This window comes from Grus americana, chromosome 18 (genome assembly GCF_028858705.1).
Source record: "Grus americana isolate bGruAme1 chromosome 18, bGruAme1.mat, whole genome shotgun sequence".
Taxonomy (NCBI): Eukaryota; Metazoa; Chordata; class Aves; order Gruiformes; family Gruidae; genus Grus; species Grus americana.
The window spans coordinates 9,510,217-9,528,243 of NC_072869.1; the positions used below are offsets into that span (position 1 = coordinate 9,510,217).

General features: G+C 53.6%; 1 protein-coding gene across 5 annotated transcripts in view; it reads right to left on the reverse strand.

Annotated features, from left to right (window-relative positions):
* The window catches only part of SEPTIN9 (septin 9), a 142,073-nt gene that overhangs the window by 84,292 nt on the left and 39,754 nt on the right, over positions 1 to 18,027 (reverse strand). The gene's annotated exons all lie outside the window — the stretch shown is intronic.

Here is an 18,027-nt window from a genome sequence, read left to right on the forward strand (position 1 = left end):
ATTTAAAACCCCCCAAAAACCCCAAATAAAGAAGAAAAACCCCAAACCAAAAAAACCCAAACAAAAAAACTGATTCAACATGAAAGCTTTTAGGGGAATTTCCTTCGACTCTGCCTTTCACATGCTCAGCCACTTCTGCCTGCCCCCTGCACAGCCCCGTGCCTGCGGGCTCCCCGCTGCAGGGCACTTGTTTCGCTGAGATTAAATCATTACTGCAGGAGGGACCTGAGCTGTCACCACCACCCTCAGGCTCACTCTGTCTTCTAGAAGAAACTGTCAACACCAAGCCTCATCCAGAGCAGGACAACGCTTGGGCTTCCCCCCATCCACGCCTGCTCCAGCACGGCTTTCCGAGAGCCACCTCGGTATGAGTCACAGCCGGCACGCTCGGTTGGGGGACGCTGGGGATTTCAGCCTCCAGAAACAAAAGAGGATCCAAAAAAAAAAAAAAAAAATCAGTTGGGAGATGTACTGCAAGCAGGCCAAGAGCAGGGGCCATCCAGTGTTTGCCCTAAATGGGAAAGGGGCCCGCGAGCGCGCTGGGGGCAGAGCACCAGCCACGGAGAGAGATGGCACCAAGCCAGGCGGGAGAGGAGGAGATTTCCAGCGAGCAGTACGAGGGGGAGAGAAACTCCCCGCTGGCAACATCCCCCTCGACAAGCACGGACAGTAAAACCCTGGAGAGGGGCTGAGTTTGGGGGTCCTGGAATAGGGTGAAACTCAGAGACACTTCAGCAGCGTCTGTGTTCAGCTGCGGGACACAGCCCTTCCCCAGCGCTGGTACAAAGCATCTTGCTGCAGGCTGCCGGGCAACTAGCTCCAACGCTTTTGTTTCTAAAGGAGGACAGCAGAGTCCCAATGTCCTGAATGAACAGAGCTGGACCTGCTCCCTTCGCAGTGACAGACAGGGATGCGTTATCCCTCCCCGCACACAGCCCATCCTCTGTTTGCACCCATAACCCCTGCGGCCAAGCCCGGCAGGGAAAGGGGAACAGGGCAAATTCCTCTTCCGATGAGATGTGGCCACTGCCATCGCACCGAGCCACGCCACATCGAGAAGTTCATATGGTGTTCATGTGCCGTTATCGCTTCTGCCATCTCCAGACTCCAAGCAGGCTGTCTCCGCTCGCCACCCCACCATATGCACCACTATCCGGTGAGCTCAGCCTCACCATGCCGGCTTTTTGGTAATACTTCATCTTAATTTGCAGCGCTAGCACCTATAATAACCACACCAGGTCAGGGAGTGTTGGACTAGATGTTCCACCGACAGAATTAAACTGCCCTTGTTTAGGAGAAGTTAAAATAAGGTAGAAACAAAATCTGAAATGTTTTTCCTTATAAAGGAATGACAGGAGGAAAGTGCTGCATGCACTAAGCATCAGCCTTTCTCGGTCAGCAGGACTGGCAGCGTCTATAAGCTCAAGAGAAATTGTTATTCCCGGACAAGTAATCATGGGGCAGACCAACCCAGCCGTGTTTATGTTAACACAAGGGAATAAACTGCCAGACCTGAGCTCTGTCTTTACATACCTTCCTTCTCCCCCCTGCCTCCAGAAACGCCCCCCCTGCCCCACAGTACCCCCAGTCTGGTTGGTTTAACGACCAGATGACATTCCTAGAGTCGAATAAAACTGCCCTGCCGCCTCAGTCCTCGACCCCCAGGTCCCTGGGGAGCGTTCCTCTGCAGAAACACCCGCCTTGACGTATCAGCAACACCTTCCCACACGCAGGACCCTTAATCGCTCTGCAGACACACAGTGTTGCCACCAGCTCCAGCCCTCCAGCCACAGGTCTGCACATCCCCTGCCAGGGGCATCCCATCTGCAGCTCCGGCTCCACTTCTGTAGGTGGTTTCCAAACAAGTCTTCTCCACAAACGCTCGCTTGTAACTTGGGGGAGCGTTGCCTGCCAGCTGGAGGATGGACAGCTGTTTCGTACGCCGCAGAGAAGTGCTAACAGCCCGGAGCAGCGCTGGGTGCTCGCTTGGAGCCAAGGACAGTGACCCAATGCAGAAGCAGGGCTGGGCTGTCCCCGTCCTCACCATCTCCTGCACAGCCCAGGCACTCCGCAAAGTTTGGAAGCGCGATGGCAGAGGCATGCTCTCATGCAACTCTGGTGAGCCAGGCATTGTGGAAGCAGCTAGAGGCTGACTGGCACGCAAGCAGTCAGTTACTTGGAGAAAGAGGTGCCCACTTGGTCGCTTGCCAGTCTGCAGACAGATTTAAGACATGCAGGAATTGGACCTCTGGTCCAGATATCACTGGGGCCAAACGGGCCACCTCCTCTACTGGCCTCTGGGAGAGCCCCTGGCAGCACAATAAAAGGAGTATTTAGTAAAGCTACAGACTCGCTTGCAAAAAACTTGAGGACGATGAGCCATTTTGCAGCCAAGCTTCATATAAACACGTTGATAATGATGTTAGCATCAGAGCTGGAGATGAATAGGGCTGCACGGCAACAGCAGGCCTCTCTGTCTGCCTCAAGAAAGCCCCTTTCTTGCAACACACGTGTTTAATCCATGATCTGCGTCTGCTGCCAGCCACATTCATACTAATATCTGCTCACCTCATCTATCTTCCATATATCCATGGATTTAGGTGAGGCGGGAGCGCAGGCAGAATTGCAGGGCTCGCTTGCAAATTCCACTCTGTTCTCTGCTATCCTGCTCCTCAGTGAAACCTCGGTCCTGTCTTCATTAAACACCTTCAGCAGAGTTTAATGCACAGATGGAGGCCAGCAGTGTCGTGCAGCTACAGCACCCTCATGTCAGATATGACTAAAAGCTTCAGTGTCTTGCAGCTTTGATAAAGCCCATCTGAAACAAACTCTTGGACATGAAGACCCGTTTCTATACCCTACCCAACAGATACAACAGCATCCCTCTGTCATGCAGGGCAGAGAGGCCGGGGACATCCTAGCACTGAAAGCCAACATCACCCCTTGCTCACATAGACCCTCCTGCACCTCTCAGAGAAAGGCTGTCCCAACTCTGAGGACAAGGAATAGCCTCACCAACCATGCTGAGGTGCTTGTTAGCTGAGATACGAACACACCATCTGATCATCTTTGGTCTACTGAGGATAACATTAGGTTTGGGACACCTAGATTCTCTTTTAGTCACGTTGGTGCAGTCCCAGAATAAAGCCTGCCTGCTCATCTCCAGCCGATCGGTCTTGACTTGGCTGTCACTTTGATTTGCATCGCTCAGCAGCTTTGCTGATTGCTCGAGAAAACGCAGGTTCGTGTAGTTCAGCTCTGCAGCCATCACAACTGAAGACTGATGAGCTCCTGGTCTCTGAGCTCAACCAACCATGCGTTGACTACAGTCAGCTTCACAACTGCCCCAGAACATAGACACCAAACACTTGTCCTGGCAGAGAAGGAGATGACATCAGCAGAAGTCAAACTCCTGTAAGTGCACTTGTAAAGACACTTTACCGGGTTCATAGAAACAACCCTTCCTCCTCAGTCATTGCTGCCACCCTAGTCCTTTACACATGCTGACCAGCTACGACCTGCGATGATTTTCATGGTCATTCCTGTGTAATAATAAACATTTTATTAAAACTATGGAGCAAGCACTCCACAACACAATGAATATTCATCATGCTGCCTTCCACAGCAATGAGCTGGGATCCCGGCACAGTACAAGCTCTCCAAAGTCTTCCCTACCCGCTTGCAAGGCACAAAAGCGTGGGAGTTGAACAAGGATCAGTATTATCCACTAAACCACAGGATGATCTTGCAGGAACTGGCAGGCTGGATTGCTTCCAGTCACTAAAGGCAGCAAATAGTCCAGCCCAGTTCTCACATGCCAGAGATGTTGAGCATCTATGGACTTGAGAATGCAAAGACAATCCATCCCCATTCTGAGAACCAGGCGGTCTCCCTCCGCACACCCCTAGTGATGTGTGTTATTCAGAGGTAGAGCGGATCTATCAAAGAATTTTCTTTATTTTCCTGAATTAGGCATTAAAAAAGCATTTCGAATGTGGTGCTATCCTTCTACAACTAGCAAACTTCTGGCTAATAGAGAGAAGAGCTAGCAAAACTCAAGGAAGGCTGACAAAGGAATAAAACAAAATAAAAAACTCATGAGGAAACAGCCACAGCACCTCCACACCGAGACACAGTCAGGGATTTGCCTGGTGAGCTCTAACCAGAGTTCTCATTGCACAGCAGAAGGATGGTTAGCAGGGGATGAACTGAGCATCTTGCAGGGAGAAACACCTCAAGCCACAGTTCCAGACGCCCCACACTGTCTGGGGCTTCCTGAAAAGTTTCCCATCCCAAAGAGAAGGGCCTCTTTGCATCTCATTACCGCTCCTGATCTTTTACATGACGATATGACGATAAGTCTATCTTTCAGACACATCCAAAGAGCGACTGGATGTCTGTCTATCTTCTATCGCAAGGGCTCCCCCAGCCCACACCAGTCACCCGAGGATGAATTTCCAGCCCCAGCTGTTAGACCTGTTAGGCATTTACAGGATGTACTTGGTCTGCATTTCCCTTGGGTGCTTCTCCTGAAGGACCTGTGCAGCTCTCCTGGAGCTGCAGCACTGGGAGGTCCCATAGGAGCAGCCACAGCATCACCCCTCAAACTTTCCAGAGCCCAATTTTGAGGACAACAAAATCTCCTGGCCTGGCAATGAAAGAGCCCCACAACACGTTCTCTGTGCTTCTGCTTCCTTTCCCCTCTGACCTTCACGCCCAGAGCTAGAAGCTCCTTGCAGCCAAGCCTGCTTGGAGCAAGAACTTTCTCAGCTTGAGAGCCAAGAAAAGCCCCCGTGGATTACAGCCTGTTGCTGTATTTGTTGTCAAAAAAGCACAGCGTGTCAGAAATCACTAGAAGGGCAAGGGGCTGTTATTTATGACCCAGATTTATTGCTCCTCTCCTTCCCCAGAGCCCCTGGAAATCTCAAAGTGCCCTGGCTTCAAGGCAAGCCCATGAAACGCAGCTCCTCAAAGCCTGCGTCCTGCTGCTGCACTTTCCCGCTCCACCCAGCCCCCAGAAGCTCCCAGAGGTGTGGCATACTTCTTTGCCTGCCAGTATGGAGATAAACCTCAACTCCTACGCCTTCCTAGAGAGAAAAACCTGATTGCGATGCAGCGGGTGTGCAGGTCCTGCAGCATCCTGAACTGATGGAAAGTTGCATCTGCAAGAGGGGATTAGGAAGGCACAAGGAGGTGAGAGACTTCAGGTGGAGCCACACAGGCAAGTCAAAACTCCTGAGGATGACTTTTGCTATGCAGGTACCCCAGCCCCGCTGGCTTGAGCCTCTTGCTGTGTCTGCATCAGCTCCCAACAACTTCTTCAGCAGCGGCAGGCGCTGGGCTGACCCAAAGCCACGGCACGCACCCTGCAGTGGGATCCCAATGGCTTTGCTCTGCCCGAGGTGGCTCCCATCCCTCCCCAACATCGTGGGGCTGCCGAAACTTCTGGCGCAGCTCTGCATCTTGCAAGGGACTGTCAGCAATTTGCAGATCGCATGTTCCGGCCCCATCTATAGAGCAGGGATGTTTATATAACCCGAGGAAAACGCCAAGCGCAGCAGGATTGCAAAGGAACACACATTCAGCTGCTGGAGTTGGTAGAGCTCTGACAGCCCATGTCAGTTGAGAATCTGCGCTTAACTCTTAATACTAAAAGGGCAACTTCCTATTTAAATAGAAAACAGTAAAGTCCTTGCAACGTAAGATGTTCCTGTTCACAACAGATACAGCTGATGAGCAAGGTATTAAATCCAAACGGCTGCTTCCAGCGCTTCCTGAGAGAGACCAGCTCCCTGCAGAGCAAATGCTCCATCTCTGTTGGAAACCACCAGGTTTGTTGTTTGGTTTTAAGGCAGTTTCTTTTCCGAGCCAGGTAAAGGACTGAAAACCAGCTTGGCTTTATCGTTTAAGTCAATGCAATATGAATGAGGGGGCTACAAAAGGGATATTTTTGATGGGTTATTCTGATGACGGAGCTGACATATCTGCTTTAAAAAAAAATAATCTCATACTCATTTGTGAGCAGCAGTCTGCCTCAGAAAGCAGCTTAACTGATATTGGCAGCCCTTGACATTAATTCACTTCCTTAAAGACAAGAAAAAGACTTAAACCATCCAAAAGGCAATGAAGAAGCAAGTCAGGGACCTGTGAGCCAAGATCTAAAGCGCTCGGAGGGAAACGCCTGACGGTCACCGGGAGCTGAGGACCCTGGGACAGGCAGAGGTGGGAACAGCAGAGGTACGTGGGCTGCGGGTGGAGGTGGTGTCTCCAAGCCTCATGCACTGAGACGTTCTCACACATATTGCTGCACACCGTACATCCCACAGACACTGCTGGCCTACACTGTTTCATGCAATTCCTATTTACTGTTTAAGCAGAGAAGGAAGTGTGAGAGACAGTTCAATTAACTCCAACGGCTTCTCCCAGATGACCAGAGGCAATTACGGAACAGTCCTGCTTCTGCCCGTCCTTCCCAGCTGTGCGGGACCGTGCATCGGCTCCTGGAGGGATGCAGGTATCGGTTTAGCTCAGAGAAGCAACAACCTGAATTTCAGCTCAAAACACAAGGTGAACTTCTGCTAAAGTTCAGACAACTTCTGCCCCCTAAAGCTATCCTTGGTTTTACACCACCGTGCCCTCTGGATTTTAAGCCAGCAGCAGTGAAATTTGACAGTAAAAGCTTACGCTTTGGATACATTTGTATGTCAACAGCTAGCACTTTTTATTTCATGGGAAAAATCTGTCAGCAGAACGTCCTGAGCACAACCAAAGTGCCTTTGAACAGTACGTCGGACGCAGAACCGGATTTCCCATGATTTATGCTGTGCACTGATCGCTGCTGCCAGGGCGCAGAGGGGCTCCCACCAGAAACAGGGTGGTGGCAGCCACCGGGTCAACGTGCAGCCTTGTGTAAGAGGGAGTTTATCAAAGAAAAGGAATAAGCTGCTCGGTTTTGATGGCTACTTAGTGCTGTATGATGAACTCTTTCAACGGCCATGCTGTCTGCCCGTTGTTTAGATTTACAAAGGGATCTGCATCGCTCTGCGGGTGACCAGCAGCAAAACAAACCTCCTCTTGCTATGCACAGGGTCTGGCAGATGAGCAAAGCTTGGGCGAGCAGGCAAGCTTGAGCTTTACGAGAGACGGAGTGGGGTCCGGGTCTCTGCCGGCCTCCAAGAGGAAACGCTGTACGCAGCAAGAGGAGGGGGAGGAAGGCACCAAGACAAGAAGGGGAGAGCTCAGACTGAGTCCCCACCCCTGCTGCTGCTGCACAGCCCTCCCAATCCCCCTCCTTCTCCCTCTCGGGTCCTTTTCTCTAGAAAACTCCATCTTTTCTTCCACCAGGTCTGCAGCTCTCCCATCCATACAGTTATGACTAAACCACCGCTGCATCGCCCGCTGTTGCACATCCCCTTCCTCCGCCCCTCGGTCCCCTGTGCCGCTGGCTGTCACCTTCTCGCCTTTGTACAGGGCAAGATTAAGTGTCCTCTCCAGCTGCAGACAAAGAGCCCCCTCTCTGAGCAGCCTCAAGACGGTGAGAGAGCTGTGGAGTAGCACAGAAGTGAGTAGAGGACACCAGAGGTAGGTCTTAACCAATCTACGGATCAACTATGAGATAAAAGGCCAGTTTTAGCAACCCAGCTTCAGTGCAGCCCTGCGTGCACGTGTGTATCTGAGCCACACGGAGACCAATGCTGTGACATACCTCTTGCCGTATCATTTTGGAGCAAGGCTCGGAGCAGGCATCCAAACTACATAGCTTAACCAACGCTGAGGGCGTTACTCGAGATTCAGCAACATCTCCCATGTTCTCACAGCACAACCAGTAAATAGCCTGAGTACAGACCCCAGCACCACCAGTAACACCAGGTCGCTGGAAAAAAACTGATGAGCAAAGGGGAAAGCACCCCAGAGCACAACCTGCACTTAAACAGGCAACTCCAGTGGGTGTCCCAAGGGGTGAAGAGGTATGAGAAGAGGAACCAGGAACAGTCTTTCTTCATGGAAACGCTGCCTACGGCACTCAGCTCTCGCTGCACAGGGGAGCGGGGAGGGAAGGGTTTCCTGGTTTGTGGCCAACACCACTGTTCCTCTTATGGAGGATATGCCTTCCCCAGGGTGTGTTTCAACTGAAAGCGTGAGACACACAATTTCCATAGCTCACTTTCCCTCTCCACCCATTGGGCATTTTTCACGTTTTCTGGAAAAAAAAACGCCTCAAAACACAACCAACCAACTGCTCCCCAGCCATGGCAGTTTCCAACAGGGCCCCCTTCCCTGGAGAGCAGCTGCCAATGCAGATGTCAACCAGCCCTTCTTAGGCAGCTGAAGTTAGCTTTGACCAATTCTCCACTTGAGTGGAGAATGCGAGAGAGAAAAGAAATATTTTAGGTGAAGACCACCCCTTCCTGGCCCAACAGTTCAGCTGCTCTCAGGGTTGCCTGCTTTGCCTCTACCCTGACAAATCAGTGAACGCTTACTTAAACATGAGCCCTCCTGGTGAGCTTTTCTGGAGTTGCAGCTCCAGTTTTGTCGCTCCAAGTCCCATTGACCTCAGGGAGCCAAGAAAAGCCACAGGGGAGAAGGAAAGCAAAACTGCTAAATGCTTCAGGGTTGGGGAGGGGGAAGCAGGGGGACAAATTGTGGGAAATGGCAGGCCCATACAAGGAGATCATTATCTCCAAGGAGAGAGGGAGCAATGTTTTAAGCAATGTTAAAGACTTCAGCTGAAGGTCACCAGCAGAAAAGGATGAGTGGGTTTATGTCACCTTCATCTCCCCACTGAACAGAGGAGAGTTGGATGGCTCTTGCTGACAAGCGGGGCAGAGAAGAGACACATAAGCTGGTGTTTGGTGGTGCTCTAGTTGTGAACATGGCACCAACAGGTGATTTTGCACCGCTCAGCACCAGAGTCCCTCCAGAGGACAATCTGCCTGCACTTGCCGTACCCCCAGTGACCAAGGGACGGACATCGCGGCCTGGGCCTAAATCCCCTATTCTTGCTCTATGACCCGTGCTCCCCAGCAGAGAACGATTCGTGTCTCCAGCCTGATGTTCAGCTACTCCCCAGCCCCACATCTCAGGTCAGCACCAGCCGCTGCCTCCACCCCGCAGGGAGCCTCATCCCAGCCCCGCACAGGGGTGCCGGCATCTCAGAGGGGTCAAATCCCAGCTTTATCGTGATAAATCCCTCACAGCTGTCTAGCAGAGGATCCTGAAGTGCCTATGAAAAACGGAAAGTATCTACCTCATTTTCCATATAGGAAGTTAGAGCACACGTGTTAAATGATTTATGCAAGGATACAGAGCAATTTAGTGGAAGAGCAGGAAAAGGACTCCAACAGCCCAGCTTCTAATTGCCACGAGATTATTCCCTCCCGGTGCAGCTTAAATCCTGAGTCACTGGTAAATAAAAGCTGCGCCAAAAAGTGGATCTGCCGAGGAGAGAGGCACCCAGATGCTTTTAGCAACATCGTGAGAAATACCTATCTGTTTTCGCTGAATAAAATCCCTCCGCATACGCACGTACCAGCATTCACTATCCCCCGCTGCAATCCTCGGCACCTATTTGCCTTTTTACAGCCGAACACAACCGCAGCCCCGCTTTTGGAGGGGAAATTCAAGCCGGCGGCGGGCGGGCGCAGGGAGCCCCCGGGGGACCGGCCGGGGATGAGCGATGCGGCCGCGGGCAGAGGTTGGGGGCAGGGGGAGGCCGCCAGCCCCGATGCTTCCCCCCCCCCCCCCCCCTCCCCCGGAGGCTCCGCCGCAGCCCCGGCAGCCGGCCGGGAAGGGGACACCGCCACCTAACGGCACTGGCACCTCCAGCCCCGCCGGAGCCTGGCAGGGAAAGAGGCAGCACCCAGCGCATCCCCCTGCCCCTCCTGCCCGGGGTGGGCACCGGCAGACAGCCCCCCCTTCCCCCGCAGCGAGGAGCACGCATCCCAGCATCGCCGCTCCCCGAGGCTGAGCGGTCCCTGCCCTCGGAACTGGGGGTCCCACGAGCTGCCGGCGGCAGGTCATCCCTGCCCGGGCCGGGGGCACCCCGTTCCCAGCCCCAACACCCCCCTGGGGAGGGGGATGAGTCACTGGGAGTGAGCGGCTCGTGAGTCAAAGAGATGTAAGACTGAAGCCTCTGGGGATGATGGTATCTGCCCTCAGCCCACTGGAAACCAGTGACCGAGATTGCTGGGGCACAGCTGCTGCTAACCTCACTTGAAATGCAGGATGAGCCCCTCTGGGATCTTGCAAAGTCAGTCCAGGGACCTCAGCCATCTGGGCTCAGCAGGTATGTACTTCTTAGAGGCACTCAGGTGGTTAGCGAAGCCAATCAAGATGCTGCTTACACAGGGTTTCCCCTCCACATATGTGCTAAAAAAGCAGCAAGGATTTTCCAGAGCGCTCTTTACAGGATACAGGTTTGCAAACGCCAGCTGAAGCCCTTCAAAAAGCCTCTTCTCTCTCTTTTACAGGCAGTGTAGTCCAGGAAACAGGTCTCTGGACTGGGAAGTGGGAGATCTGACGCTGATCACTTGTGCAGCCCCAGGCAATTCACTCCGTCTCTGTAGAAGTCATCAGGACCTTGTCTCCAGGTACACTCACAGCAGTCATCACCCAAAAACTCTGACCAGAGCTGGTTTCCCTACAGCACTGCCACAGCAACATCAGTTACAGACCAGTGAACACAAAACACTCCTGGGCAGGAGAAAGCACCACCATGGCCTGGGACAAGCCTCCCAAAGCCGGGATTCCCACCAGGCCACACAGCGGGGTACCAGCAGTACGATGCTCTGCTTAGATGAGAAGATCTTAAAAGCTCTTTGTTTACAGAATGGGTAGGGCCGGGGACCAGCTGGTACAACAGCTCATGGACTGGTCCACACCAGGTGCTTCTGAGGAAGGTGCAGAGACACAGATGCTCACACAGGACCAGGCTGTTCCCTGATCTCAAATAGGGACCTGCCCAAATCTTGAAGTCCAAGTGAACATCTCAGAGACAGCAAAACAGAGGGAGCCCATGACTTGCAGTAGCTCACAGAAGTCAGCGGCGCAGGGACAACATGCCAGACCCAGGCACTGAAAGCAGCCTTACCCACCCGGCTGTGCAGCTCTGCCCAACAGGGCTGTTCTCACCAGGCTGATGGCAAAGCAGAAACAGGCCCCTGGGCTCAAAACCTGGGTCCAGGTCCTGACCCAGGCTCCCCAACCTGCAGTTTCACACCACTTGACTCCCCAGGAGCTGCCTTCCAGCTTCTTAGGTGTCCCTCAAAGCAAGCACCCCTGCCAAGCATTCAGGATTTTACCTCTTTCCATTTGTCCCCGTAAACCACCCAGATGGACTCAAACACACATTGCCCTTGGCAAAGGCTCTGGCTTCATCAGAGATGCTCAGTCATTGTGAGTCCCTCCATCCCATGTAGGCTGGGCAGACCTGGTGCTCCCTGCCACTGCATGGCATCGGGTGCTCAGAAAACACCCAGCACCCACTGAGCACATGTCCCTGGCCCCGAAACCCCCCGTGTCAGCCTCCCTCCTCATCAGCAAGGTCTTGCCTACGTCACCAAAGGCCCTGCTCCAGCACCACGACCAAGAACTTGAAGGGTGGAAAGAAAAAGCATCTGAAAGTAATAAAGCAAGCATGCCCTGTGCTCATCGGGAAGGGAAGGAGAGCGCGTTACTTGCAGGCAAGCAGCGCCAGCTGGCAGAGGGTGGGCTGCCAGCAACGGGGTGCCCCAGGTTGGGAAAGCATGGAAGGAGAGCCCAGCATGGGGGGAGTCGGGGAGAGAGTCATTTCTGAATATGTGGACCAACACCTTCATTAGCAGCCATATCGAGGGTGCGCTTCTGTGCCTTGATCCCATTTCTCCAAACCCAGTGGGATTTTGAAGAATCAATATTTCAGACTACAAAAGAACCAAAATAGGAGTATTTCTCTGCTCCAGTGCACCAGAGATCAAATTTGGTTATCTTGTCGATGGGGTTTAATTCTGCAGATCAGCCAGGAGTGAAATGCAAACACATATTTTCACAGCCTCAAGCCACAACCTTCCTGCCAGTTCGTGGTCAAAGCTGCAACCTGGAGACGTTGCAGAGCTAATGGCAGGCTCCCCCACAATCCCTGCACCCAAGGAATCACACTTACCACTCCTCCAATTGGTTTAACTAGAAACCAGAATTTGCTCCAAGAATGACTGCTTTAGTTTATAAAGTATCTGGGTAATGATGTAATCACAAAATTAATACGGACCTGTTTATCTAGCATCAATTTGACATGGACAAGGCCAAGGGGAAAAAAAAAAATCTTCATTTTGATACAAAAAAGACATTTTTTCCAGTGAGAACAGTCAATCACTGGAACAACCTCCCCAGGGACATGGAGGCTGTCAAGATGTGATTGGGCATGGTGCTAGATAACCTCACCCAGGCTCCCTTTCCCACGAAACGCTGGGCCAGGTGATCTTTTGCGATCCCTTCCAACATGGGCTCTTCTACAATTCTATGAAAAAATGTGCTTTCAGGTTTATGGCGTGATTATTGCTTGTAAAACTAATGCATTTTATTCACCTGTAAAATCATGCCCATTCTCTCCTGAGCCACAAAACCGAGCTATTTATAAATCTCTAACACTCTTGGCACTGGCATCCCATCGGTTTTTTGAAGGAAGGGCTATTTCACCTCACCTGCCACTCAAACAGCAGCTCCATCCAGCAGCAAGGGCTCACAGTCTTCCTGCACCGGGGATGCAGTACGCTGGTGCGAGCACAGGCCAAATAAAGCTAACAGCAGCAGCGTGAAGTGCTAGAGGAGAGGCAGAGCAGTTGCCGTATCTCACTCAGAGATGACCATGGGGAAAATAATTTTCAGTGTTGGTGCTTAGGAAGGAAGCTGCCCTTGCACAAACAGAAGACGCTGGGAAGCAGCAGTGGGCACAGCCCAAGAAACTCAGTGTAAAGGGATCATTGTCCATGGACGTTGGTTAAGCACATACGTAAAGGATGCCGTCTCCATCAGCTATTCAGAATAGCCATCAAGCACTAGTAGTCCGGGGGCAACTGCTTCAGATCCCCTGCACGCACCCGTTTTAGAGACTCACAGCTCCCTTTGCTGCAGTGTCAGAACAGCTTCAAGTTCCCAGCTGCCCTTCTGAGCTCCTGCCCGCAGGCAGGCACTGCTGCCATCACCCCTCTGCCTGGATCAGCCCTTCGCCAGAGAGGCCCAAGCACCAGACCCTTACCCAAAATCAAAGGGTAACGGGATCACAATGTCCTTTCCCAAGCACTTACGCATAATCTGGGGCAGAGTAAGAAATTCCACCTGAATTTTCTCAGGTATCCGACCGTCCCTGAAACGGGGCTCGCTGCCCATCAGGACCTTCCCTACTGCCAGTACGATGCCAGGGTCCGGCTGCAGGGCCCTGAGCCCGACCGCAGCGCTCGCAGCACAAGGCATCGCTGCTCTCTAACGAATTATTCTGTCCATTGGTTACAGCTGCAAGTACCACGTGGAGAAGCCAACAGGACATAGATATTGTGATTCTGAGATCATTAAGGCAACAGAAGACATGTGTTGACCCAGACATACTTCCCTAACTACGTACTTGCTCCTACTCAGCATTATGGTATGCTGGACCTTGGAAGCGCCCTGACTTGCATGAGAAACGTCCTCCCTCACCCCAGCAGCATGGGAAACGCTCTGCCGGGAGGCTCCGAGTCCTCCAGCAAAGCACAAAGCAGGAGGGCAGGCAGCAAAGGAGCTCCTGCCCCGGCGTTAGCCAAGTTCAACCGAGTGTTGAGAAGCGTTACCTGTGCTGTCAGGCAAGAGATGAGTTGTGCCCCACAACGGGATTGTATTTAATGGAGATGAGCAGAAATGCAAGCAGGTTTAAAGGCAGACATCAGGAAATGGGTAATGCTTCATACCTTGACATGCCTCAGACAACTGCGGGAATGCATCCGCTGGCCAGGCGGGAGCAGGCAGCCAAGAGCGGGCTGGGAGCAGCACAGAGCATGCTGCAAACACAACCGTCTGCAGAAGCAACTCCGCAGCCTCATGAAACCCAAACCCTTCCCTGAGAGAGGGCCTGCATGGACCTACTATTAAATGAGTTGAAACCTGCAGTCACAACAGGCTACTACACATCATCTAGGATGAAGGTAAATGCTTGAACAACAAAAGCTGGTGAAAAAAGCTGCAGGTAGTTTTTACAGTGCGTAGCAGGCAAGCCCACGGCCTCGGGGGACGAGGATCACACGCTGCAGCAAACATGGCCAGCACCAGGCAGGGACACGAGCAGCAGGACACCGACAGCAGAAGGGAGGGCCAAGGACAGCCCCACAGCCACCAAGGCAGGACACAGGATGGTGTCCCTAGGCACCAGGGCTGGATCAACACAGTGGGATCTAACAGGAGGTAGAACCACCCAGACTGTAAATGCCCGATCCGGTGTCCCACATGTGTGACATGCTGCAAGCCAGGGGAAGAAGGAAAAATGTTTGGTAAAAGAAAGTGTACAGCTGTGAGAAAACCACTGAAAAGAAACATGTCAGGCTTTTATTTACCATTTCCTAAGAATAACAGGGACAGCAAGAAACCTCAGACAGTAAAGATAGCTAGAGTGACCAGAAGGAACCCCAACCCCTCTGCCCTGCTACAAACATTTTAAATATTAGCTTCTATTAAAAACCCTGACCAAACAAGCACATTGCCTCCCAACAACCCTTCACACCTCCAGCATTGACATACGGGGTCGCTGCTTTCCTGCTGCTCAGTCCAGGCACGTGGTACCTCCCAGGTGTCCCTGAGGACCACTGCAGATGCTCTGCCTTGATGCATTTAGTCTGAGAGCTGCTGCCTGCGCAGCCTCCAAAAGCCGCACGCTGCAAACAGGGGCTGTCTCCTCACTGCTCGGATCATTTAGGTGCGTAGTATGATATATAAAACCGTGTTAAACTCTATGCGAATATGCACACACAGACATATCCATAGCGGATAAACATAACACTGAAATATTAAGAATGATCACCAGTGGGTTAAGAAACAGTTCATCCTTCCTTCTGGAGTTCAGGATTGCTTCCAAGCACCTACAGCAGTCCCAGCTGCTGGGCCCTAACACGTGCCACTCACTGCAGTCAGGTGTTACAATTACCCACTCATCATCATTTCTTAACTCTTAAAATGAGTTTTCACAGTGCAATTTTAAAGATGGCATTAATAATTTACCTGGGAGATCAGACCTCCTTTCCCATCAGGGTTGCACCCATCCTGTCACCCCATCATCGCAGTAACCAAAACCCCCCGGGGTGCTGTGGGCCCTGCCTTTTCTTTTGAGAAGAGGTAAGAGGCCCCCTAACATTAACAATTAAGGCTTTGTAGAAAGATCTGGACGAGCCAAAAGAGCCATCTGCTAGGAGAAGACAGGAGAGCCATCTCCAGGCCGCTGCCACCAAAGCAATCTGCCAAGGCAGAGAGAAGGGGCAGATGTGCGGAACACAGCAGCCCCAGAGCACAGCTCCCCGGCCCCAAAACCGCTGCAGAAGGATGCCTGGAAACAAGTTCATTTAGAGCTAAGGCTGCTCATGCAGTAGCAGCCCGTGGAAATGCGTGAGAGAGATGGTTTAAGCAGATTAAAAGGGACTAGTAGGTTATACGAGACTCTGTTTCTTACACCGGCACCCAAAGGCACCACCTGAGACTGGTACCTTGTAACAGAGACCGAGGAAGACCCTCGCTGCCCCGGAGCGGACAGTGAGCCAGTCGCAGAGCTGTAGCATCACCCCGTGCCTGCAATGCCTTCCCCTGAAGCACGAGGCGCTTCTCATCGTCAGATCCTGGATCGGGGACACTGCTCCGCGCAAGGAAGCCCGTGACTCTCCCTGGGGAGAGGAGACCCCATGGGACGTGCTGAGCTCCAGCAGCTGTGGGAAAGCAGCCCTCAAAGAAGAGGCCAGGCCCAACTCCCACCCGCCCCGGGGTGCCCTCGCACCATCCGGCAGCCACACGCTCAGCTCAGGAGTCAGCTAATTCCCACCCACAGCAGAGTATTAATTAAAAGCATGTTTAGGGCCAGAACAGCGACTGGGACGTGGCCCCCAGCGCTGCACAGATCTGCTTTCATCTGAGTCATCTTTCGGTTAGTCACTAAAGCCAGAGCCCCGGCCGTCCCACTGCCTGCACGGCCGCGGCGAGGGGGAGCCCAGGGCAGGCTGAGCTCTGCTGCCCGCTCCTCTCCTCCACCAGCACGGCGGTGCCAGAGCCCATGGCTCCGCGAGACCCCCTGGGCACATCGGCTCGCCCTGTGAATCTGTGCTGCACCATGGACCTGGGAACCAACAGCGTGGCCTGGTGACATTGTCACTTTTGTGCCCAAAATCTCTTCAACCACAGTTTTCCTCTGCCCCCACGCACGGGTTTAGCGTTCCCTCCGATGCTGCCCCACTGAGCAACCTGCCTGCCCTGAGCCCTCCAAGCAGGGACCTGCGGAGAAGACCCCAGCCCATATTTCATGCTGGAGCCGCACATCAGAAACACAACCGAGATGGCCGGCACGGCTCTGGGGTCCCACGCAGTACATCGCCCACTCGTGCTTGAGCGCTGCCGCGTTCAGCATCCCACACCAAGCCCCTGGGCACAACCGCCTTAGGTCAAGGCACACACTACGCATACTTACGCCTGCCCCAGGCCACCGAGCACACCCGCGTGCCTTGCCTGCTGCCTGCCTCCCTGCCCGCAGCTCAGCCGCATCTGAACCACCCACAGAAAAGCCAGTTCCAGCAGAGGTCAGTGAAACACGTACGCGCTTGGACATCAACGAGTTGCAAGCATTGCTCGTGCTCCTGGGAGTCAGCAAGAGCTCTTGCATCTTTTCACAGACATTCACCCAGGGTCTTCCTGCCCGTGGGGTCCCCGGGTGCTGCACACCCCAGGAGCGGGTGACAGTCGGCCCGGCTGCTCTGTGCAGCAGCTGAATATGATGTGCAGGTCACGGACTGAGAGAAACCCACCTTGGATGCTGTTCTGGAACAAAAAGCCCCAGATCACATCACAGCACATCACCCTTTTCTCACCAGCAACCCTTTGCAGAGCTCCTCGCCCCCCCGCCTCTGTTTGGAGAGAGGGGACCCAGCGCTGCACCAAGGATGTGACAGGAGATGTGAAGGGCCAAACCACAGTGGCACCAAATCGTCCCTGCCACCCCAATCCTCCCCCCACGTCCCTGCCTCGGAGGCCCGCACGCAGAGGCTGTCCCAGCCCAAAGCCCTGTGCCGCTCCAACACCCAACAGGCTCCGAGTTACGAGCAGCTCTCAGGAATGCTTTGAAGTGGCTCAAACCAGAGGAGAAAGCACAAGCAAGAGATGGAGAGAGGGACGAGAAGGTGCCATCCGTGCCCTCCAGAGGCGGCGGGGAGCGGAGGATGCTCCCGCAGGTAAGTCCCTGTCCCGTGGCACCCGGTGCTCCCCAGATGGGGCCCTGAGGGGCTGGTACAGACCAGCCATAGCAGCAGCTTTCTCCGGCCACAGTTTCACTCCACCCTGGCTTGAGCATTTCCTCTCATCCCTGTGGTTTCCCTCCCAGCGCCGATGCCCAGCAGCCGGCCGGGAACGCCCAGGAGAAGAGGCCTCGTGCCTCCCCGGGGCTGCCGTGCCGGGGGAGGGCAAGCTGCGCCGTGCCGTGCGGAGCGGGAGGAGGGAGACCCACCGCTGGGCTGCAGCACACCGGCACTGCCAACGTTGGCACAGACACACGCTTTGATGGCGGCCGTCCTGCTCGTGCACGCAGGGAGCGAGCCTCGTGGGTGACACCACACCGCCTGTCCCCTCACCCTGCCAGCAGTTACGGTCCCAGAAGCATTTCGCTGCAACATCGCTCCCCGACGGCTCGACGTACCCGAGAGCAGCTTTTGGAACCACTCAGACATGCACCATTAGGTGGGATTTGCAGGGAAGCTGGGGAATTAAATGGAGTTATTCATTCCTCTGCTAACCGCCCCCCACCCGAAGGCCCCACGCGTGGCCAGCAAGGTGAGGCACACG